We start from the raw sequence: 11,819 nt of genomic DNA, 5'->3' as shown, positions 1-11,819 counted from the left end.
GTGGAGACCTCACGCCCCACGTGTTGAGCAATTCGGCGGTACGTCCACCCGGCCTCCCGCATGCCCACTATACGCCCTCGCTCAAAGTCCGTCAACTGCACATACGGTTCACGTCCACGCTGTCGCGGCATGCTACCAGTGTTAAAGACTGCGATGGAGCTCCGTATGCCACGGCAAACTGGCTGACACTGACGGCGGCGGTGCACAAATGCTGCGCAGCTAGCGCCATTCGACGGCCAACACCGCGGTTCCTGGTGTGTCCGCTGTGCCGTGCGTGTGATCATTGCTTGTACAGCCCTCTCGCAGTGTCCGGAGCAAGTATGGTGGGTCTGACACACCGGTGTCAATGTGTTCTTTTTTCCATTTCCAGGAGTGTATTTTTATTCCTCAGTTTCCATCCCAGCAGCTATTCTGAATTTCAGACGGTGCTGCTCTCAGATCTTCACCGGTCCAAGAAAATGGCATCCCACAGAGGTTTGTGCTGAATGATACCTTCCTCATCGCCATCAATGGTTCACTCGTTAGGCCTTATCTGTGTGTCGATTGTTGCGTTTGGTATTTATTTCATCCTGTGTAGTGTAGCTCTGTCAGCATGCAAACTCTAAGGCGCCATCTGACAGAAGTCTGCTTTTATGGTTTCCCATGGTTCCCATTTCTATTCTCCAAAAATGTAATGCATTTCTGTCGTTGTACTATGGTCCATACTGATTCAGAACACTTAGGTACCCAGTACCTGGATTTTGTTGCAGAGGACTTCTCATCGACAAAAGACTGACTTGATTCTCCCGTGTTCGTCATCTAAAGGCCAGCTGCATGCAAAATCTTAAAATTCTCTGCTTCCTTGGCCACACCTTGGGTTGCGGATCGTGCTGCTCTTCTCCACATTACGAGGCACTGGTCTAATCCCACTTAGACTACGGTTGCCAGGTTTATGACTTGGCAGCGCCTTCATCTTTGAAACTGTTATATCGAGCCCTACATTCTGGAGCTACACTGGCTAGTGGTGCCTTCGGGACTGGTCTTGTCGACAGTCTCCTCGTTGAAGTGGGTATTTTCCCTCCTCAGTTCAGACGGTACTATCTCTTGGTCTCCTACACATTCGCCTTTGACGGTTCCTGATCATCAAACATGTCCTGTCGTTTTTGCATATCAGGGGTAGCAGCCCCACGACAATCCCCATTGGGTGGCATTACCAATTGGAACATACGTTGCAGCCTCTGTGAGGACCTCTGCCTCTCCTCTTTAGAATGTACTCTTCGTGTTTTCCTGTGCTCCTTCCTTGGTTAGTGCCCAGGCCACAAATTAGGACTGATCTATTTCAAGAAGCCAACATCTGTCACATCTATAACCTTCTGGCGCCTGTTAATTTCAGTTCCTTGGGAGTTTCAGGGTGCTACCATCTTTTGTACTCACAGCCCTTAAATCGTAGAAAACATGAGATAGTACACTCCTACAACTGATGGTCAGGAACGTCGTTGCTCTATACAATCAGTGTTTTCACGACAGAACTGAAAGCTGTTAAGAGCCTGGTCTTCCCTTGACAGTGTTTCACATGTTGTGACGCTCTGAACAGTCTCCAGGCTAATGACCAGTGTTACTTTTGTCACCATCTGGTCTCTTATCCATGGCCTTCTCACTGAACTTAGCCATACTGCCTCCTCGATCTTTGAGTCTAAAGTCAAGTGGGTATAGCAGGGAATGATGTGGCAAACCTTTGGCTATGGAGGCGATTACACGTCTCCTATTTGGCCTGACGATCCCCTTATTCCTGTACTCCTCGCTGTCCATAGTGTGCTTGATCTTTTGATTTCTTTGCCTCATGTTGTTGGACAACTAACAAACAATTGACTTCGTATCCATTCTCTTTGTAACACTAGTTTTTATTCTCAAATATAAGATTCAAATCTTCCTTCAGGGTGAGGATGGGGTTGCTGGGCTTGGGGGTATCTCCTACCACATGCTGGGCATGGGAGCTCCTGGACTTTGTCCCTTTTGCCTCTGTCATTCCTCTTTCTTCTGTTTCAACAGGTTTCAGATGTGGTTTGCTTCTCTTTCTACTGAATACTGTCTTTTGTTTTAAGAGCAGCAATCTGTCGAATAGTGGGCGCTTTGCCTGTCTTACAACACTTTGATGGCTCGGAGGTTAGACAGCTGTGGTTGGGCCTGCTCCCTCCACATGAAGAGTCCTAGGGACACCCACTTCTTACATTTTCTCTCATGTTGTTTTATTATTGACAGTCTATATGACCTCCATTACATTTTCAGATTTCGATTTTTTACTTTTCTTGATCTCTGGAGTAGAACCTGTCTTTGTGTTTACTCAATTTGGTGGGGGCAGGAGGAGGATGAGGTTTCTCTCGCCATGGCTGAGCCCCATGTACACCACCACCACCACCACCACCACCACCACCATTACCTAAATGTCAATCCGATCCAAATACTTTCTTCTCTTTGGACCTTTGACTAGCTGTGGTATCAGTATTGCCTCAAGGGCTTTGCTTTTACCAGTCCTACGTCCTTTCTTCATCCAACCATATTCCTCACTACCTCCAGATGAACGAATCCTTGATTGAAGGACTTGCGATACAGCTGTTCGACCTCTTAATACACTCCTCCGCCACCCCCCCCCCCCCCCCTCCCCCCGCAAATAACCAACCAGCATACCTTCACTGAATTCATTACTCAATTGCTGTCTGAAGAGATACCAGGGCTTTTAAGTGATTCTTAATATTACTTCGAATTCCTATGTGTTAATTGTTTTGACGGGCTGGTAGACCGACAGTGTGCTATTACCTACTTCTTGCGCTTGACTGGTTTCATTGTGATGTGGCTGTTGCACAATACTTTTAACTGAAAATAGAGGGTGACGAATACTAATTTAAATTCTGAACACCTGACTGGTAGTTCGACCTGGGTACCAAAACGTAAATATTGTTAAGCACAATAAATTCTTACACTACAGTACTTCGCATTTAGCGCTTGCAACAGATAAGAAATATTTTCGTACTACCAATTTCCAGATGTTTTGGCTTTCTATCAGATTATTTCACAATTATCTTCAATTACACTAGGAGCCGTCTCAAAATTCATTCCATATTCGCCGCGTCCGCCATCAGAGCTTCACACAGCGACTATGCGACTATCCAAAGGGTACGTACCACTCATGTGTACAGGTATGCAAAGCTGCGCATAGTGGAAAACTTTCCAGACAAACAGCAGTTTCTCATAATATACACACCTTTAAAGTAAGGTTCCTATGTATTTTGGCAAGAAGATTCATTTCGTTGCTCGACCTTTGCAATATTAATCGGCAAAGATTTTGAAAGAAAAACTGTACCACTGTCACTGGCTTAAACATTCAAGCGTTAAACGAACAGTGAAATGGCTATCAGCGTAATGTTTATTTGTTTACACAATTTAATATAGCTTTTATTTTCGTACGTACCTGAATAGTTTCTACATTTAAATCACAAAACCGTATAAGGCCAAATTTTTGTAAAGGTTTATTGGGCATATGATATAGCGGCCACAGTATGGAAGAACGAAGCGTGTAGGTGGCAGCGAAGTCAATCTTCGGAGAGGCTGTCAGTGAGCTAGCATCCAGAGAATAATAGTATTGGGCGAGTAGAGAAAGGAAATGACCTTAGCGAACATTATTGTAGCTCAAACAGGCATGAAAAGTTTGTGGGTGGGAGCAGATTTATGTAAAGGTGGAACTAATCAGTTATATCACGTGAAGGAACTATATTTTGATTTAAGTAAGTTTTTGGAGAAAACATATGAAATGTATTCGCAGTTGCGAATATGGACAAAAATCAGCTGTATAATGCAATGGCGACTATGAAAATATGACCGGACGGAGACTTGAACCCGGACTTCCCGATTTTCTCCAGCGGCTGCCTTACCATTAGGCTCTGAGTACGACTCACAGCCAGACGCAAGTTTCCGTAAGTCAACAACCATGTATTTCAAACTTGGACTCGTGCATTCATTACGTATATTTCCCTATAGGGGAAACATTTTAATAGAAAGTCGCTTGTCCGGTGTTGGCAGATAAAAACGATACCGCAGTGCCTGTGTTGTTCATAGATACGATGAAACGGTCCTTTGGATTTGCATGCACGTCCGAAGTAACACACACTGCGGCGAGTAGTGCCATTATGAAATGTATGCATGCCCAAAGAAACATAGCATCGTATTTCTGAACAACATAGATATTGCAGTATCGTATTTTGGAGAAAATGTTGTATTGTAAATCTTTGTGTCACATATTGGAACGTAAGTGCGTCAATTGCACTGACTCACGTAAACTTAACTATGTAACTGCTTGTTCAGTCAGTTTGTGCAATCAAATGTTCACCTCGCAGTTTGCCGCCCCCCCCTTTCTAAACCAACCAACCAACCAACCAATCAAATGTTCAATACTGTGATTTGATGAAGTATTTAAAATTGGGAGCCAGTCGAGCCAGTTACACATACACTATCGTGGAAGCTATCTCGATTTTATTAATCAGCACTTTAAGTAAAATTTTAGTGTTTTATGGGCAGTAAAAATTAAATAGGCGAGAAATCTCAGGTAAAATGAAATTCAACAGTGTCTATTGTGGATGAGCACATATCAGAAACACACAAATTCGGTTTCTCATTAATTGCAGAATAAAAATAAGTCTGGCTGTAGAGTGTCTATAACCTCAAAGCATCTGACATGAGTAGATGGATCTCCAGATAAGCTGTCTGGAGAACATTCTGGTCCCCTCTTTAAAAGGCGACACAGGTCGTCCTAAAGTGCTCTCCATCACCAACGTAAGTCGTGGCAGTGAAATTTTTTGTGGGTAGGTGGTGGGGGCACGGCAGTCGGTTGTATGGGAGTGGAAATGTGACAGAATAGTATGCAGGAGCTAGCGTGTTAGCATATATAGACGGTCCTGCCATTGTTCATTTTGCAAGATTTGTTGGCGTATCAGCATGGACTGTCCAAAGTGTGTACAAGGAAGTCACACCTTGTCAGTACAGTTGGTTTACAACTTAACAGCAATTGCTGCTGTCGGTGAATACTCGTTCATTTCAACCAGTTTCCAGGCGAACATCACGCAGGGTACTGCATGCAATGAGCATCTTGAGTCGACAGTAGGGGAACAAAGTGGGCATAAAGGCAGTTTGTTAGTATGGGTTGCCTACATTGAGGGGCAAGCAAAAATTCAGAGGCAAACCTATTGTTCTGATTGACAGGCCCTTGATCTGTTGTTCTGCTAAGAGTATTATGACCCCATGGGGATAATCTGTCCTTTAGACAGACAGATCCTTTACCTATTGCTTGGTTAAGGGGTTTTTCAAGTAACCCCCACCCTCCTCACCCTCATCATTCCCGTCCCTCGCTGATACAAGCACACTTTTGATATCAGTTTGATTAACTAATGACTTAAATCTATCAATTAATTAACCCCTCCCCTTCTATAAAACCTCCCAGCCTTCCCCGTCCACTCCTACACCCGGAAATTGGCGGGCAAAGGACTCAGTTGACTGGTCCTTTGGTGGGAAATAGATTGCAGTGCATGGATTATTGTTTAAATAGTTTCTCGTAGACAAGTTAATGTGTGGAATACAGGGTGGTGTTTGGAATATAGTTTATTTATTTAGTTAAAGGTCTGCAATGTACGGAATGGTGTTTAAATAAATAGTAGATGACAGAGTAGTATGGAATATTGAAATAACTGTGGCGCTCCTTTATTTTGATCATGCATGGAAACGCTGAGTGGGTTTAGTTTATATATGCTGCCGATGACAGGGATGCTAAGCTAACTCTATTATCTTTTATTTTCCTCACTTTTCGTAGCACACTGGTGTCTAAGCACAGACGAGAAAACCAGAACAATCACATTTCTAAAAGTTCGTGACGTATTTCTAAACTCTCCATCACTTTCTGCAGACGGACAAATTACGAGAATTTCAGCGGCAAATTATTTTGTACAGGCCGAGAAACATACATAGATGTTGCACTGACAGTTAAACCCTGCAAAAAAAAGGGGTCTCCAGATCATGAACGGAATAAAGTGCAGTATAGTAGCCACCATTTGAGGTTTCCCGTGCGAGTGTCTATCTTCAGGGCCAGCAACAAAGGTCAAAACCACCCAACGTTATAACTGTTATGCAAGCGTTGTCTGTCTGTCCTAGATCTGACTATCCTACTTTCCACACGCTGTACAAAATATTAGCTTGTCTACCTATATCTAATGCTACAGTAGAAAGAAGTTTTCCAACATTGTGGCGTACAAAACATGGCTGAGGGCGACAATGAAGGAGGATCGACTTAGTGGCTTAGCTCCGTTGAACACTCATCCTGACATTGATTGTCCTATTGACGATGTAATTAACCAATTTTCCAGGGAGGGAAAGTAGCTTCACTCTGCCAACAGTTTTCAGGTCTGCTTATCCACATTTTAATTCTCCTGTACATATCAATGTTTTTTTTTGTTACCTTCACAGAAAAATGTTTGTGTTTCAAACATAGTGAATATTACTGGTATGTGTTAAACACACGTACTTAATAGCCTAAAAAGGTTCATTTTGCTAAAAGGAATCAAACTGCTGGAAACTATCCTGAAATGACTAAGGAGAATGAAAGATCATTTGGACATATGGACATATGGACAGAAATGCGTTCTCTCTGTACTTGTGTTTTAACTCCACAATCAAGAAGGCAGTAATGCTGTCCATGACAGCAGCATGCTCAGACATCACTACTATGGCACATCCACTTCACTGCTGATGCTGACTGACATAGGTGCCGATGCATGTGTGGTAATGTGTGGACAACAGCACAACTGCATCAGCCAAGTATCCCTGCCAACAGCAATTCCACCATAAAATGTTTCCAATAGTGATTCATCGTTTGTGTAAGACCAGCTTATTTACAGGCATGGTTAACAATGAAAGGCACGTGTGCCTCGTAGACACACAGGCTTTGGAGGAACAGGTGTTGAATGCTGTTCAATGCGACCCTGGTCTCGACACCAAGCAGGTGGCCTGCCTGCATGAGGTAAGTCAGACAACCGAGTGCAACGTCCCCCATGACAAACGTCACTACCCGTGTCATTTACTATACATGCAGGCCTTATTACCTACGGACGTGCCTCCACAGTGATGGTTTGTCGCACAGGCCATCATTGTTGCTCGGATTTCTGTCATCTGTGTTCTTCACAGAAAGTGAGAGATATCACTAACCTTCATAACACCCACCGGTGGGCTGTGGAGAATCCTCATGGTATGGTGGCAGCAAACCATCAGTACTAGTTCAGCCTCAATGTGTGGGCAGGAAATACTGCGAACCACCTCTTGAAACCAGTCATCCTTCCACAAGGCCTCACAGGTAAGGCACATCTGCACTTCCTGCAGGTGACCCTGCCTGCCTGTTGGAGGAAGTGTGTCTGATGATATGAAGCGTAATTGGCTACTACACATTGGTACTCCAATTCACATGTGCATTTCTATCCAGTGGCATCTTGATGACACCTATCATAGCTTATGGATAGGATGAGTTGGTCCAGTTACTCGTACATGGCCTGCCTGGTCTCTGGACTGCAACCTTTCAGATTTATACCTCTGGGGCCACCCATACCGGATGTGCAGGCACTACAACAACTCATTCATGTTGCCTGTGATGCCATTTGGTTATAGCATGCCACATTTGGACATCGCCATCAGTCACTTCAAATACTAATGGTGGTATCCTCACAGATTTTTGTGCACTGCAGTCTACTGGACAGTGATGAATTAATAAACAGGTTATCAGGGGCGGTGGCAAACTGCGCTAAGACTTTTACATCTCCTCTTGTTTGTGATGGTGGTATTTATTTCCTCTTAAAATGTCACTGTTTCTTGGAATGCATTTTCGGCTGTAGACTATCATTTTGTAGGGCTGTTGAGAATATATCATTTCAGAACCGCAATCGGGCATCAACTTCGTAAACAGCTGGTGTCATCCACCTCTGGAAACCTATTTAATCTTTGCGTTACAAAGAATCGATGTTTACTTTGGTGTGCAAGTTGGTAGTCATCACTTTACAGTTTATCATCACAGTTTATCGTAGAGAACTTGCAGGGGGAAAGTGTATCATGTGCTGCGAATACATTTCTTACATTTGAATATTAACAGCGTTGCATTCCACACGAATAATAGGACGAACGCCACAACGATCTAACATTATAGGCTGCTTTAAGTGCAGAAAAGCGTAGGTTGAGTGCATGTGCTTATGTTCTCTCTTACCAATAACATATTTTTACTGACCCCCAAACAGCAGAACAGTACTTTAGAATTTATAACGCAGTTCATTTACGTAAAATGCTTCGGACTATGTACGTCTGGAGCTCCATCATGCATGAACCACACGTTTGTTCTTCATAACCGTCTGTTACATCATCACAATATCATCACAAGACACTAATAACTACTATACATCGATAAGGGTTGCCAACTTCCTCGACATGCGTGCATCTGGAGAGATCTTGTGCCCTTGAATGGGTGCCGTGAGTAAGATTGATTTCGAACAGTCTTTGCTGAAAAACTGTTATGGATTCGGCTGGCTCTGTTTCTTCTCGAGACTTCGAATGTAGCCTCCTACTTCTGGCCAGGTGCAAACTAAATGGGTGACAGTGTTGCAGGAAAGACTGGTCAAAGACAATGCGGGGAGATCTTACAATCTCCAACTTTATCCTAACAACGCGAGAAGGCTCTCTGACTCCTGATGGTATAGGGGAAGACGAACAACCGTAATCATACATTACACGCTATGATCGAAATGCTAGAAATATGTAGATCGGTATAGGGCGCTGTCTGGTATATTTTGGTACATATATGTCGAGAATTAACAGTGAATGGACAGTCTATATTCACAATCTAGTATATGGCACTCACAAAGAAGTGTAGGAGTGGTTTAGCGATGTATAGAAATTGGGAAGCATGCTGCCGTGTAACTGGTAGGCGTTGAAAATTTGGAGAAAAATATAAAAATTTAAAATTAATCGCACTGTCAGCTGTGGTGCTTATTACAAGACATCGGCAGTGTCTTTTTACATCCCATCTGCCCACTGATATGCTGTTGATCACCAAGCAATGATTAACCGACATCACTTGTTTGAGATGGAGAGTAGTAGTATTAGCATTAGCAAGAGCAATACCCTCCAGGATGGGCTGCACCAAAACAATGCTCGTGTACATGACTGTAATATTGTAAGACGTCGTGGTCTCCTGACCTTCATTGCTTACATATTCCGCCCTCACAATCATATTCCGCACATCAAGACGCTTCATTCGAACCCAAACTCGATAAGATAAAGTCAATGTTGTATGAATTCATGTAAACGATATGCAATTAACAAGTAAGCGCACCATGGTTGAAATACTCATGAATACATACATTCCAGATACACGGTCACAGAAGCTTTTAGTTCGGGAGAGAAACGGCACAACGGGACGCCAGTCCCTTCAGAGGGCGACCCAGCCTATGTCGGCCGGTGACCGCCTGTGTAGCGGACAGCATGGGCCCGAGTGAAAAGGGGAAATTACCCCGTGTTTGGCTTAGAAGCAAATTCTGCTACATTGTGTGGGAGCAGCCAGCCTACGCATTCTTTACACATAGCATGCAGTTTCAGAGACTTTCACAGGGAGACAGCAAACGCCAAATGCCAATGCTACAGGTTTCCGGATTGGTTGCCTTAAATGAAACGTCATTCTCCCGTTTTAGAAGAGCAATGCTGATTGGCAGACGATATTTCTGACGCCTTGAGCTGAAGGAATAATGGAAGAGACCGAAAGATATACCCCTTCATGTCTGGCGTGGAGAGGCGCCGTTCTGTTGTCGCTCTTGGAGTGAGGAACAAGTCTCTCCTCAGTACTTCACTGGGAGAGCACCTCTGTCGAGAGCGAATCAAAGGGCGACTCTATATTGAGTCCTTGCGATTAAGCGTTGTTCACTGTGTTGGTCGACACACTTATTGTGCGGTCTGAATGGACAGAGTTATAGTTATACGCCTACGAGCGAATTTGGAGTGGCATCGTGGTGGACTGGTTATCTGAATGGTGTACCACATCAATAGTTAGAGTAGGGGCGAATAGGAATCCTTGACTTCATCAAGGTGTAGGGAGAGTTTGATTGGCGAAGTTCAATCCAGATAGAACGAGAGTTAGCTTATTTGTCAGCAGCGAGTGGCACAGACAGCAGTCATCGCAGCTTACGGTATTGTGCGCTACAGCTATTGAAAGCACCATATTTCCTCCACAACAGTACACTTCACTGCATTTCACACGCGACAACCTTGACAGTACCTAGTAACATTCTAAAGGATAATTATTCAAACTGAGTAGGCGCGCCTCTCAGCCATTCTGCCAAGTCAATAACCATCTTAAACTTTGTATAGAAATTTCATTAGCGAATCCTATCCTTGAGAGGTAACTTCACATTCCGAAAAGAACCAGGATATAACTTGTTCAATTCATAACTAAAAGTGCCATTGTGATTTCTCAGAATTTTTGCAAAATAAATACCAACTTTCGTTGGTTTCATGTTTTTCTTACACTAACTAGCGCTACTCCAGTACCCAAGTATCTCACTAGTTACATAAGAAATTTTGTGAATTTTTGTCATTTCCTTACAGCGGACGACTCCAGAAGATATTTATTGCTGAAAGTTTTTCAGGCATTTCTCTTTAGAACGTTAGAAGCGTCTGTCTGACTTCTGTAGTACTGTGGGGGTGGAAATTGCATCTTGCAGGAGCCACAGGGTAAAGGGAGGATCTCAGATTAATCCGTTGCGCAGAGTGACAGATCAACCCCACACCTCAGAGTACGAGGCGTCAATCGAAACGGGATACCTAAACATCTGCTATCATGTCACAGTGAAAGATAACTTTAAATGTAGAGGTCATCACTCGCCCTCAGACGGCTGTTTGAAGATGCCCAAAAACACCGCAAAACTCTTAGTTCCCTAATGTCGCGATGTCCACTGAATTTTTTTTGCCAATAATAAACTACGCCTCTGCCTTTTCTTTCAGTCATCCTACGTATTGAGGAAGCACCAGTAGTATAATTTACACTGTATGATGTCCAGTTTTCTGTGAGAGTCAATGGATCGTAACTTGTTAATGTTGGTAGAGTACCTGACGCAGACCTCGAAGTCGTTGTGAAAAAACAGAATGATGGTAGCTGTAATATACGCTGCTCGATAGTGCTACATCAGGAAAAAACAATATATCAAACAACACACAGACCCCTCTCTTGCGACTGCTAGTCTGTGGGGACATGGTTCTCCTACAGTACAGGTGACAGAACTTTACACTGGTATGTGGAAGCGACTTCGATCACTGGCCAGGTGCTCCAGTAAACCAATACCTGAGTACTGAATAGGGTCGCCACATATGTTCGATTGCAGCACGCGGACCGTATTTGTTTTTGATATATCTGAAGAGGACGGGGTAATATCTTTTCAAGTTCTCTATCAGATGAAGTTAGCATAGTTTTTATATTTCGTAGTGTATCTCTGTTGGATGGTAGAAAATAAAGATGATAGAGAGAACGTTTGGGCGACTTCCATGAATGCACTCTGAGGGACGCAGATCCCCTTCGGAGTTTAGTACCTGTATGTAGTTTGGAGACGTATCGCATTGCAGCTGCAAAATTCTTGTCCTCGTTCCAGTTGTTGTATGATGTGGAGTCTTCCTAATTTCCGTGATGAGACACCACCATAACTGTTTGTACTGTCTTTCCTACTACCTCGTGTTGCAGGAGAAAACTTCGTTTGGCGCTGGCCTTACACACTGTACACGGT

The sequence above is a fragment of the Schistocerca cancellata genome, chromosome 5 (assembly GCF_023864275.1).
Source record: "Schistocerca cancellata isolate TAMUIC-IGC-003103 chromosome 5, iqSchCanc2.1, whole genome shotgun sequence".
Classification (NCBI taxonomy): domain Eukaryota; kingdom Metazoa; phylum Arthropoda; class Insecta; order Orthoptera; family Acrididae; genus Schistocerca; species Schistocerca cancellata.
The sequence above is the reverse complement of the archived record's forward strand: the minus strand, read 5'-3'. Positions refer to the sequence as shown.